The 14056-nt window shown below is 47.8% G+C and overlaps 1 protein-coding gene and 1 non-coding gene across 10 annotated transcripts in view; both read right to left on the reverse strand.

Annotated features, from left to right (window-relative positions):
• MEGF11 (multiple EGF like domains 11) overlaps positions 1-14056 on the reverse strand; it is a 393564-nt gene that overhangs the window by 270737 nt on the left and 108771 nt on the right. The window lies entirely within an intron of this gene.
• Positions 6484-6534, reverse strand: MIR11971 (microRNA mir-11971). The gene has a single exon (NR_162231.1). It is a non-coding gene; the product is annotated as a microRNA mir-11971 (primary transcript).

The following is a 14056-nucleotide window of genomic DNA, read 5'->3' on the forward strand; positions in this document are numbered from 1 at the left end:
CTCCCAACTCCACTCTGTTAGGACTCAGAGCGGCTGCACTTCCTCTCTTCCTCGGGTTTTCCCTCCTGAGGTCCAGCTCAGGTCAGGAGCAACTCAGCTTCCCGCAGCCCCATTCTTCCTCTCTACCTGCTAAGTCACTAACTTGCTGTGTGACCAGGGACAGGTTGCTTTGCATCTCTGAGCTTCATTCCATGTTTGTTCAGCTTCATTCCATGTTCATACCATCTCTAGGACTCTTTGAACTCTACAAGTTCCCCTCCAGTGTGTCTCTCTTTGCTGCCCTTCCCCTCTTCACGTTCTTCTCTCTCTTCACCCCCTATGTTGGGTTGGTCCCATCTCCCAGCAGCAAGGAGATAAAGCAGTGAAGATAGGAGAATTAGATTCTAGTCCTGGATCACAGAGAACTCATTTCACTGTTCTGAGCCTCCTTTTCCTTTGACTACACAGGAAGGATAAGAGAACAAGTTCTCATGAATATCAAGCCACAGCCCAACACTGGAAATGCAAGCGTCAGTGCCCTTGTGAGGGTGGGGACCCTAAGTCCCTGCCACCTTTCTGTCCAATCCTCAGCACCCCTTTGAAGACTGGACTCTTGTCTCATGCTCTAGTCTAGCCCAGGGCCCACACCAGGGCAGTCTCTGCCCCATCACTCCTTGGACACCTCTTCTTCCCAGCAAGGAGCTAAACAGGAGGGCTTGGTTGTTAGTCTACAGACTAGGGTAGCCTCTCCAGGTTTCCTTCTGGAACCTTCTGTATGTATCTAGGCCAGGAGAATCTGAAGTCAGATATCAACTGTCTCAAAGCCTGAAGGCCCCCACATCTGTGAATTGGTCACGGAAATGGGCATTGGTGTGTCACAGAAAGCAATGAGCAATACACAACAACATGTTTTCATGTACATCTTTAACCCAGCATTCCACTTCTGCAATTGAATTTTAAAAACTGACCAAGCCAAAGGTAGGTTTAAGAATGTTGCATCATCTCTTAATAATGAGATATGCATTACAACACTGAAACAGCCTGAATGCTTACGTCAGTGGTGCATGTGTGATAAGTTGCATCAGTCATGCCTAACTCTTAGCAACCCTATGGATTGTAGCCCACCAGGCTCCTCTGTCCATGGGACTCTACAGGCAAAAATACTGGAGTGGGTCGCCATGACCTTCTTCAGGGGATCTTCCTGACCCAGGGATCGAACCTACATATCTTACGTCTACCTGCACTGACAGGTGATTTCTTCACCACTAGCGCCACTGAGGTGGTCTTTGCTAAAGAAATCCCACCATGTATACATAACAAAATATTATGTAAACATTTAAAATATTGATGTGTGGGAAAATATGGAAGCTATACACTGGAGCATTAATAGTGGTCATTGGTAAGAGGAGGGGAAGGGAGAAACATCACAGGACTTCTACTTTCTAAGTCAATCACTTCTGTTCTTCTTAGTGTTTCTTATAATGAATATTATCATCACCATAATCATAAAAGCAAACATACTTTAGGAAAATATATGTAAGGCAATCCCACTTCTGGGCACATAACCAGAAAAGATGAAAACTAATTGGGAAAGATGCATGCACCCCAATGTTCACTGCAGCATTATTTGCAATAGCTTTGGAAGGAATGATGCTAAAGCTGAAACTCCAGTACTTTGGCCACCTCATGTGAAGAGTTGACTCATTGGAAAAGACTCTGATGCTGGGAGGGATTGGGGGCAGGAGGAGAAGGGGACGACAGAGGATGAGATGGCTGGATGGCATCACTGACTCGATGGACGTGAGTCTGAGTGAACTCCGGGAGTTGGTGATGGACAGGGAGGCCTGGGTGCTGCGATTCATGGGGTCGCAAAGAGTCGGACATGACTGAGTGACTGAACTGAACTGAACTGAACATATGGAAGCAACCTACATGTCCATCGACATGAATGGATAAAGAAGATGTGGTATATATATATGACAGACTATTACTCAGCCTTAAAAAAAGAATGAAATATTGCCATTTGCAGCAACATGGATGGACTTAGAGGTCGTCATATTAAGTAAATTAAGTCAGACAGAGAAAAACAAAAGTCATATGATATCACTTATATGTGGAATCTTTAAAAAAAGGTACCAATAAACTTATAAAACAGAAACAGACTCACAGACATAGAAGACAAATTTATGGTTACCAAAGAAAAAAGGGCAACAGGGTTAAATTAGGAGCTTGGGACAAACAGATACACATTACTATATATAAAAAAGATAAAAACAAGTACTATAGTATAACTCAGGGCACCATATTCAATATTTTGTAATAACCTATAATGGAAAAGAATCTGAAAATACACATATATATATATATTACTGAATCACTTTGCTGTATGCATGATATTAACACAATATTATAAACCAATTATATTTCAATTTTTTTAAAAATAGGAAAAAAACTTTCTAATTTAAAAAATTTTACAATTTTTAAAAAAGTTAGGAAAAAACAAATAAAAGATAATATACGTACATTCACTACCATGGAAAGAGGACCCTGATGTATCGTTATGTGAAAAACAGGTTACGAAACAGCATGGACATTACAACTGAATTGTATGTGTGTGTGTGATGTGTGTTCTGAGAGCAAGCAAGAAAAAAGAGAGATGTCCAGAAAGATGTTTAAAATATTAGCAAAGGCACCTGGGTAATAATATTTTTGGTAACTTACTTTCTTCTCTATACTTTGCTGTCAACATTTTCTATGATGAGCTGGTCTCAGCTTCTCAGTTTAACAAAGCCATCTTCATTTTGCCAAAAAGTCAGGACCTTTCGTCAGTGCCCCCATAGCTTACCCTCCCCCATGCCCAGACTCTCCCACAAGGCTCCTTGGGGTGCATATTCCCAAAGAGCAGGGTTTTTTTGAGCCCTGAGCTCACTACTCTTGGGGACATAGGCCACTTTACAGAGCTTTCCACGCAGCCCTGGAAGCCATCAAGCCGGGGCGGGGCGGGGAAGGGTGGGGATTGCCATTATAACTGAGTGGTCTGTGTCCATGCTGTGATTATACACAAGCTGTGATTAAAAACATTATGCCATTTCAAAGACCCAAAATGATCTGATGACACAAAAAATGGATGGATAATGTAGGATTTTGTCAGCTCTATCTGGTATAATAAATGAACCAAGTATTCCAATTTTAAAAGAAATTTATTGCAGCACTTTGTCCATGACACTGATGAATCCTGGCTCACAGCCTGGCCAGAGCAGCCCAGGGAACGCCACCTCACTCCAGCACCTGCTCCGTCCCCTGCACCCCACAGGCTCTGGTCCTCCATAGCTGACAAGCACCTGGGGCTCTGGTCTCAATTCCTGAGTCCTAACCTCAGATCTGCCTCGTACCAATTGTGTGACCTTGGGCAGGTCACTTGACCTTTGGAAGTCACAGTTTCCTCCTCTGTGGAGTGGGAATAGTAAGAAAACCTGACTCAGAGGGTCCTGCAGAGTCAAAGAGACGAGGATGACGGGAAGTGATTATAGTCACTAAAACACTGAGTCAAATGTGGTCAATCCTCTTGCCGAGGGCAGAAGGGATGCAATACAAATACTCCTGGGGGAGTGTACAGAGAGAGAGACTGAGATTAGGATCCTCTGATAAGGACCGCCTTCTGGGAGAGGGACAAGTCTGCCAGGACCCAGAGAAAGGAGCTCAAGATGAATTTCAGGAAGTTTGCAATTTGGCCCAGTCAGGCCCTGCTGACCCACAGTTTCAGCAACAGATGATTTCCAGTCTGGATCAGAAGCCAATTTGGCTGCCTTTCTGGCCTAGGCCATGTCTGACCACCATCTCCATGGCTGAGAGCATTCGTGATAAAATGGTTCCTCTGAACTCCGGTTTTCTAGAGGAGCAAGATGCTCACTCACCTTCATCAGCACTTTGCATTCCTTCCCAAAGGAATGGGCCATCAAAAACAGCACCTTGAAGGATCAGAATCGACCCTCATCTTCCCGGGTTTAATTTGCAGAATGGGACACAACTCCCAGACTCATTGTGCTCCTGGCCTGATTATTCGTTGTTTATTTCAGTATTTTCCAGGAAATTGTTCATTAAGGATAAAAGCACCTGCTTACTGTAAGAGAGTATTACACAAAGACTCTGGCATGGGGGCCTGGGAAGAACATTAATTAATGAAGTGTAACAGAACAAACATGCTATAAATTAAAAGTCTAAAGAGAAATGCCTGGCATTGGTGGATGACGACAGAGGGCTGAAATGAAACATCTTATTTTTAGACCACGGTGGTGTTTAAAAAAATGGGAGGGGAAAAAATTATAAAAGGTGGCAGAGGTAACGATCTATTTCTGGAGCAACTAAAGCCTTTGCTTCCATTAAGAGAATTATAAATCAATTCTGTTTTGTCTGGGGGCATATATGCGTGGTGTGTGCTAAATTAAAAAGCTTAATGTGTCAGAGCGGTTCCTTCTGAGGTTTCCATGGAACAATGCCGACTGAGGCATTAGGCAGGTGACATCTGAGCCAGGCCACCGAGTTAGGCTTAGCTCGGCACAGGCCATCCTGAGCACCAGGGTACAGAAGCCCAACCTCAGTTAACTGGAGCCTGCGAATCTTCACTTAACCGGGGTGTGGGGTGCCAAGCCGCTGCCCACACTACCAGGTGCATTTCCACCCCAGAGCCAGTGAGATGTTCTTTTTTTTTCCCCCTCTCCTGAAAAGCAGTTTCCAAGGCGAGCTTCCATACTGATGATCTATTCAGTTTTATTTCCTTTACTTCAAACCCATTCCTGGACAAGGACAGGCCTTGAGGAATAAGGAATAAAATCATGCCGAATCTGAATAAATCCAGAGATCTGGTCCCATTCACCATAACCCACTCACCAAGACAGGAAAGGAAACAGGCACAGTTGCAAACAAGTATTTTGGTAGCAAGCGCTGGAACCCGAGAAAGGTCTTCTCTGTCTCACTTCCAACCCAACAGAAAACTCAGAAACATGAACCGCCCATTCCTCGAGGCAAGGTGGAGGTCGGGGCAGGTTCCACTTTGACTCCAGCTGCTCCAATTCAAGTTGCTTTCCGCTTTCTGCAGGCAGGTTGAGCGGCAAGGTGCCAACCTCCAAAGTGCTGAGTCACCAATAGGTAGAAAACAGGAAGCTTATGCCAAGTCTAACCATGCTTCCCCAGGGTTTTAATTCTCATTTGTGGTGTGCCCACAAATGTCTAAATTTGTCATAACACATTCAGGGACTCAGTGAGATGGGAAGAACAGGAGGCAGGCCAGAAGTTTGTGAAGCCATGGCTCAGACCTCTGACACATGGAGGTTTGGTGTTGCCAAGATGGGGAGCAGAAAGAAAAGGATAGGGTGCCAGGGAGGAGCTGGGGCTGGGGGCTGGGTGTACCCAGCTGATGAGTAAACCAGGGCTGAAGTTTGAGCTCAAGTGAGCACTGTGCACCAATGCTGTATTCAATACACAACAGCTCTCACTAAGGATGCTCTGTTAATATCCCCTGTTGGATGAGGATCTGCAAGAAGACTGACTCAGATAATGAACATTCCATTCACTTACGAACCATGGAGCATCTTACGGAACCCCAGAAGAAAGCAGGAAATGAATGGTTCCCGAGAGACTGTCCTGTGCTGGGCCCTGAGTTGGGTACCTGGCCAATCCCCGTCTTCACGGTGGCCCTAAGAAGTAGGTATTGCGATCTCCATCGGCAGGTGACAAACAGAGACTCACGGTTTAGAAGTTCATGAACCAGGCTTGAACTCAGGACTACCTGCTTCTCTAGTACTATGCTTCCAGGTCTGGCTTCGCCCTTCTGACTTGGTGGCGTGTGTGCACATGCTGTATGTGGCATGTGGGGAGGGATGGGGGTCATCTCTGGGTCAGAACTTCCTCCACGCCCATTAAGTTTGAGCAGAGGAAGAGAGGACACTGTGCTTTTGTGGGAAGAGCTGCGTAGGCCAGCTGTGTGAGCTTGGGCCAGTCTTTGGCCTCCATGGTACTTCATTGTCCTCTACAGCTGAGAGGGAGGCTTTCTTAACTAACTGGTTCCTCATCTGAACCAAAGAATCCAGAAAATGATTTCAGAGACTGTTTTATCAGCTTTCCCAAGGATGGTTCACAACTTGTACCATTCTAGATGCACAGGAGAAAAGTCCATCCATTACATACAGTGGATGGCAAGGGGTGTTAAGGCTCTTGAACCTAGCTGAGAAAGATGATCTTTAAGGTCTGTAGGGCTCTGACATCAGGAGATGGGTGGGGAGGTGGTGAGCCTCCGCTTCAGGACTGGGCGATGATCCCGGAGCAAAGCTGAGGTTGCAGGTGAGGATGCCAGACCCCTGGGACGAGATTATCTCAGCTTACAGTGTCCTCTGTGTATCTGTGTCATCCCTTAGCCTATCTGCTTTAAATGTATCCATCTCACCTCTACTCTAATTTGAGGAATCAAGGGAGAAATTAGGAACAGGCCTTCAAGGGGATGAGCCTGCCTTCTCACTCTCTGCCCCTCAAGCTAGCTAGCTAATTGGGGGTGAAAGTGAAAGTCACTCAGTCATATCCGACTCTTTGTGACCCCATGGACTATAGAGTCCATGGAATTCTCCAGGCCAGAATACTGGAGTGGGTAGCCTTTCCCTTCTCCAGGGGATCTTCCCACCCTAGGGATCGAACTCAAGTCTCCCTCATTGGCAGGCAGATTCTTTGCCAGCTGAGCCACAAGGGAAACCCAAGAATACTGGATTGGGTAGCCTATTCTCTTCTCCAGAGGATCTTCCTGACCCAGGAATCAAACCGGGGTCTCCTGCATTGCAGGTGGATTCTTTACCAACTGAGCTATCAGAAAAGCCCTAATTGGGGGTAGGGGGAGCAATAACTGCCAAGAGCTCTGAATAGGATCAATAATTGAGTACATGATTCCTGTGCATCTCCTCTGCCCTCCAAGGACATGAAATTTAGTACAGAAAGGGCCAGTTCTCCAGCAAAGCAGAGCAGTGGGGCTTGTGCCCCAGGAATGAGCAGCACCCTGCCCCATTCTGGGCCTCATCCAGAAAATATTTGAATACTTTAACAAGCAAGAGCAGCCTAGACTAACTTTCAGCTCTGCTCTTGGAGCGCTCAGATGCCGGATGCGTCCGAGGCAACGGGGAAGGGGCAGCTCGCTGTGGAATTCTGCAGCCAACACAGCCCAGCTCTCAAGAAACCTCGGGCTCAGCAGTAGCCGTAGCAACACCTTTACATCTAAAAGAACATATCTAGGCAGAACAGGCGCTTTCCAGACTCTGGATCACTCCACAAAGTGGAGAGGAGGATAAAATCACCCCCAGGGAGGAAGGCAGAGGAGACATTTATTTCAAACCAATTTCACCCACTGTGGAACAATCACTAAAGCCAAATGGTAGAGCTCTGCGGCTCTCTGTGTCCTGGTGGATAAAGGTGGAAAGAGCAAGCAAGCAGTGCAACCTCCAGCCTGCGGGGAGGGCCCTGAGAGAACAGGATCTGCTGATGAGGCTGTCCGTGGGCTCCAAGGAGGGCATGAGCCAAGCGCCCAGCCAAAAGTGGAGAAAAATGGCCAGGTACAGGGAAACCCAGAACCAGATCTCTCACCCCCAGGTCTACCAACAGTTGGCTGTGTGACCCTGACTGAGTCACTGAACCTCTCTGAGCTGTTTTCTGATAAGGAGGAGTGAGAATCACTTCTCAAGTGGATGATCCAGCCAAAGCAGAGGGCATGAGAATAAAGTCCTGAATTTAGCTTTCTAGCATCATCCACCAGCCATGGGAAGGCTCTTACTGGCTTGTCTGGGCCTCAGATTCTCTATCTATAAAAGGATGTTGACTGACAGTCTTATACTTTCAGAGCCATTAGCTAAGGTCCCTGATAGCTCTAAAAAGTTCTACAGTGATTCTCTGCAGCAAGAGCAAACAGGGAGGTGGGGTTTCCCTCCAAAGCAGGGGGGATGGGCACCTGGCACCTGGCACAGTGCCAGGTGTCGGGAACTGTTTGATAACTAGCCAATGACTGGATCAATGAATCAATGAATCAATGAACAGGTCTCTGTCTTTGCATGGGATTGAGAGCAAAAAGACTCACCCAAGGTCACACAGCTGGTAATAGACAGAGCTGACCTCAAATCCAGGTCTTTGGATCCCAAATTCAGTGCCCCTCCCAATCTACCATCTACTGGGCAAGAAAAAGGAGGTCGTTGAGCAGAGCCTCCTTGAAGGGCAAGGCACTCCGGGGCCAAGGAGATGGTGAGGTCCCCCTGGGCCACATTGGATTCTGTGTACCTTGAACCTTCCAACCTCTCAGTCAGCCCAAGTGTTTGCTGCCTTTGCAACCCACTCACCTGTATGGTGAGCCCTGCTTTATAACCATCCATGTTCCTTTTGCCCTATCCCCTGCGGAAAACAGGGGGATCCCTCCCTCAGGGATGGGAAAACAGAGCTCACCACGAGGTTGGAGCTAAGCACAGGCCCCAGTCCCAGAGCCCTGAGGTCTTGCATCTGCCGTGCTGCCGCACCCCCCCACCCCACGTACTCCCTACTCTAATGAAAACCCAGAGAGCGGCAGTGAAATTCACCTTAATAAGTGCTCGTTAGAAATATGCTAATGAGGAGGAAGCTGATATCATATGCCCTGAAACCCCAAGGGAGAAAGGGATGAAAAAATTCAATATTGAGTTTTGTCTCATTTCAAAGCCACTTTCAAAGTGGCCATAAATCTTCTGTATGATGTGACATAACGAGGAGCTGCCAGCGGCTTGGGCGTTAATAATTAGCAGTTGCCAGGTGCTGAAGTGAATGCATTCGACTTTCCGGTCCTCGCTGCCAGGAGACTGAGGGAAGGTGCAAACTAGATCCTACGCGTGGGCTGACCCATCCACACTGCCTGCCCACCTGCCTCCCCGGGGCAGAGCTTGTGGCTGTGAGAGACTGCAGAATATGCCAGGAGACTGAGGTCAGGAATCAGCAAGGCCTACCTTGAACCCCAGCCTCAGGGTCTTGAATTCTACTTGCCCCCGACATGACCAAGCCTCAGCTTCTGTCTGTGGGACTCATAACAACTCATGTTCCAGGCTGGGGCAGGGCGGCGGGGGGGTTATCACCTGGCTAAGTGTGTGGCGGTGCAGAGAATTTCTCTAGAGTCAGCTAGTCTAAATCAAACACCGGTTCTGTTAATTAGCAGCTGGGTGACTGTGGACAAATGATTTAATCTTGCAGAGGCTCTGTTTCCTCATCTGCAAATGGAGATGGTAATTGTATCCATTGTGAAAATTAAATAAGGTAATTACACCAGTATCTGATACACAGTCACAATTCAGCAAATACAGCTGCTGTCACTATAGTAGTTACTGTTTATATTTTGGGCTCCTTCAGTTCCCCTGTACCCACTTTCCTGCTGCTGCTGCTGCTAAGTCGCTTCAGCCTTGTCCAACTCTGTGTGACCCCATAGACGGGAGCCCACAAGGCTCCCCTGTCCCTGGGATTCTCCAGGCAAGAACAGTGGAGTGGGTTGCCATTTCCTTCTCCAATGCATGAAAGTGAAAAGTCAAAGTGAAGTCGCTCAGTTGTGTCCGACTCTTAGCGACCTACCAGGCTCCTCCGTCCATGGGATTTTCCAGGCAAAAGTACTGGCCACTGATTAAAAAAAAAAAATCTTGGAGTTGTCTCCTACTCTTTTTTGCTTTTAATTTGCTGGGCAACTTTGGGAAACTGATTTAACCTCTCTGGTTCTCAACTGTCCATTCTACAAAGTGAGGATGATAAGGCCTCCTCTGATCTATGTGGAGGATGGTCATAAAGGTCAAAAAGATAAAGCAAGTGAAAGCTTTGAAATGTATAATAAGTGGCACAGGAGTGGGGAATTATCCTCATCAACCTCCAGCAGGAAGGTTATTCTAGATGCCATGATTGACCTCCCTTCCCCAGGGAGCAAAGGACAGTCTCTCTCAAGACTTCAGAGGAAAAGAGCCTACATTTCTTCCAGACAACATTGACAGCAAGTTACAACTTTTAATTCCTACAGATGGCTAACCAATGTCCCTTCCCACTGGCTGCTGTCTTCTTGCTCTGCCCTTGGGAGAAGGAGAGACAAGTCATTGGTCATTGTTTGGGTGGGAGTTCCTCATAGTCTAGAACGGTTTGCTTTTAATTTGCAGTAAGACACAGACTAATACATGATCCTACTTGCATGATCTCATGGGGCTCATGTCCCATGTAACTCCCCTCTCCCGCCTCCCACGCTGCTCTATACCTCATCCAATAAGAGGACTCCACTGACTGTACCAATGTCAAGTTGCTATCAAATCTCCAGTGCTTTCAGGGCTTCCCATGTGGCTCAGTGGTAAAGAATTCACCTGCCAATGCAGGAGACACAGGAGACATGGGTTCAATGCCCTGGAGGAGGAAATGGCAACCCACTCCAGTATTTCTCCTGAAAAAATCCCATGGACAAAGGAACCTGGCCAACTATAGACACGACTGATCAACTGAGCATGCACACAAACTCCAGTGCTTTCACTCAATTTCTGGACTTCTCTCATTATAGACTCAATGGCTTGCCGGCTGGCACCAGTCCCTGGAGCGCACTTTGAGTCACTGGAAGGCAGTGGGCACAGAGGAGCAAGCTGGGATTCTTAGCTCCAGGTGCTGCAGTCTTTATGAAGACGGACACCTTCTAAGGAAGGCACAATACCACTCTTCACCCATCTCCTCTGCCTTTGCTTTCTCTCACTGCTTCCTGTGGGTTCCCATAATGCTCACTGCTTCCTGTGGGTTCCCATAATGCTCACTGCTTCCTGTGGGTTCCCATAATGCTCACTGCTTCCTGTGGGTTCCCATAATGCTCACTGCTTCCTGTGGGTTCCCATAATGCTCCTACCTGAAAACACACTGAAAAGTCCCACTCTTGACGCCATTCTTTCCGAGGTAGGCATAACGTGGACACCCTTCCTGACCTGGAATTGGGAGGATGGTAGCTGAGTTAGAGTTGCTAGGTCCCCAGATTGCCCCCTGAGTCTCTTTGGCTGCCAGTGAGACCCAACAGTGAACCCCAGGGATCTCATCTGTTCCAAAGCCTCAACCTGACTTTGTCCTCCCCAACCCCATTCCCCATGGAGGCCTTAACAATCTGGCTTCTGTCCTGATCCCTGATCCTCAATTCCCTCTCGCACAGACACCTTACATGGTGGCCCAGCCCAAGGCTCACGCCAGCCTCCTCACAGGGCCTGATCCGTCACCCTTCACTCAATCATTCACTCCACCCAGAAGCACCTCGTAAGCGCAGGCATTAGGCAAGTCCCTGGATACATAACAGCTTCCCTGATGGCTCAGACAATAAAGAGTCTGTCTACAATGTAGAAGACCCAGGTTCAATCCCTGGGTCAGGAAGATCCCCTAGAGAAGGGAATGGCAATGTACTCCAGTATTCTTGCCTGGAGAATCCCACAGAGGAGCCAGTTACAGTCTCTAGGGTAGCAAATAGTTGGATGACTGAGCGACTAACACTTTCACTTGGATACATAACATATCAAGTCAGATGCTGATGGGAGGAAGAACACAATGTGACCAGTATCTTCCAGAAGACCCAGACCCCAAGGCCCCTGTCAAGGGATCTGGGTAGGGGAATGGCCAGAAGAAGGGGCATATATGCTGAGACCTGAAGGAAGCAGAAGAGTTAGCCAGGTAGGGCAGGAGTGCTTTGGGCAGAGAGAGAAAGAACGGGTGTATTTGAGGAATTAAAACTGACTCATTCTGGCTGGAACAGAGTTTGAAGCAGCATTGGTGCCTGCTGAGCTAGAGAGGGGGTCACCCTGGAATACAATGTGCCTCTGAGTCACAACTCTGCCCCCAGATAAATAGGCAGCTGCTGGAAGATTTTAAGTCAGGGATCGACTTGGCCAGGGTTATATTTTCCAAAGGTTCTCTTCTGATTTAAAAAAAAAAAAAAAAGGTGAAAAGAAAGTGAATTCTCATTAATAGGAAAATAATTTCTTTTACATGATAGATGGATATCCACATTGTAGACTATCTGGAACTATTAAAAGGAATGCATGAGAGCAACACTGGTCTAATTGGAAGGATTGCCAGGAGGTACTGGGGAGGGAAAAAGTCAGAGGCTAGATAGCATAATCCTGCTTTCCTAAAGCAAACAGTCCACACACACACACACACACACACACACACACACCACATGCATGTTTGTAAATTGTTGGAGTTAGAGGATATGGAGGGATACAGAGAGGGATGTTGACAGGAGGGACTCCCTGAGTGGGCAGAGACTAAGAGCATGATGCAGGGGAAAGGGAGAGGAGGGCAAGTTAAAGAAAAAAAATTAAAGAATGAAAAATTTAAAAGTATGTTATGATTGCTCTTACATGAAATTACTTTTGTGGAGACCTTCAGGTCTCAGTTTATCTGCCCCTTCCTCTGACCAGTGCCCCTTCCCAGGGTCCCTTGGCAGTAGCCCCAGAATATAAAAAGAAAGGAGGAAAAAGAAAAATAAGCAATCTCCCACTGACTGAGATATGAAGAGAGGCGATCAGATGGAGTGGGGCTGGAGCAGGCAGAATGGTAAGGGGGCTGCTACAGGTGGCGTTAGTGGTAAAGAACCTGCCTGCAAATGCAAGAGACATAAGAGGCACCAGCTTGATCCCTGGGTCAGGAAGACTCCCCTGGAGAAGGGCATGGCAACCCACTCCAATATTCTTGCCTGGAGAACCCATGAACAGAGGAGCCTGGCGGGCTACAGTCCAAAGGGTCACAAAGAGTCGGACACGACTGAGCGACTTATCATACGGCACAAGCACACAGTAGGACTGGGACACAATATCCCTCTGCGGTCAAATCTCTGGGCCACACCAGCTGACCCCATGCCTGTGCCAGGGGCTGGCAGCCCTTCGGTCACTGTGTCCCCCTCCACTTCATCCCTGCCCATCCAGTACCTCCCTCCTTAACAGCCTGGACAGTCCCCCCACTTCTGTTCCTGTTGCAGCTGTTGCTGAGGGACTGGAGAATGGGGTGGGCAGGTCTGGGGCCAGGTCTCTGGTTGCCTTCCCTCCCCCTGGCCTGACATCCCGTCAGAGCAGAGGCTGCCTGAAGCAGGAACCTTCTCTCCCATTGCTTCATTTCCCCTGCCAACATGCTCAAAATATGACGACTGGTTCCTGGATGTAGTTTCACCATTGAGAAGCAGCAGGTTCTTGGTGAAGTCAGCTCGCCACTCAGTGAGTGTTTCAGTGTCCAAAGCTGCAAGAAGATGCTGGAAAGACCAGGCATGAGAAGGAAAGGCAGAGGCCCAGGAGAGGAGGGAGTCAAGTGTCTGTGCCAGATGGGAGGAGCTCTCCAGCCTTCTCCTCTGCCCTCTGCCCTCGGCTCCACAGATCCTTTCTGACCTCCTCACCTCCCTTTCCCAAATAGCCACAACCACAGGCACAAGCACCCCGGAGCGCCACTGATGGGAAACACCGATTAGCGGCATCAGTAGACTCTCCAGAAACGCCCCAGAGCCACTTAGGAAAAACCCTCTGTGGCATGGCATAGTAACGCCAGATGGTCTAGACAGCCTTGATTCCTAATTCTGCCTGGCTATGTAAACTTGACAGTCACTTGATCTCTCTGATCCTTAGCTTCCCCCTCCGTAAAGTAGGGATACTAGCAGGACCTACTTCATGGGTCTTTGTGAGAAAAGAGGAGCCCATACAGCTTGGGGAGGAGTTGCTTTTTAATTACTATTGGTGATGGTGTCCTGGATCTTTTCAGGGTAAGTCTATCTTCCCACCCCTATAACCCAGGCACCTTCCTGAGCTGGTCAGACCACACCCCTCTGTCAGTATCACTCAGAACGCAGCCCACTGGGGTTCAGACAAAACTCTTTGAGTGGGAAATCTGTTGTCATGCATTACAAAGGTTAATTGCAGGATTCAACAGCAAGAGGGAGGGAGCTCAGCCCACTCATAAATACAGCCGATTAAGAAACAAGCATCATTTTGTAATGATGCCACTGGTTGAAATACACCACCTCATTTAGCACTTTTAGAGCCAGGCAGGAAGGTTTACCCCAGAC

The sequence above is a fragment of the Bos taurus genome, chromosome 10, assembly GCF_002263795.3.
Source record: "Bos taurus isolate L1 Dominette 01449 registration number 42190680 breed Hereford chromosome 10, ARS-UCD2.0, whole genome shotgun sequence".
In the NCBI taxonomy this organism is placed as follows: domain Eukaryota; kingdom Metazoa; phylum Chordata; class Mammalia; order Artiodactyla; family Bovidae; genus Bos; species Bos taurus.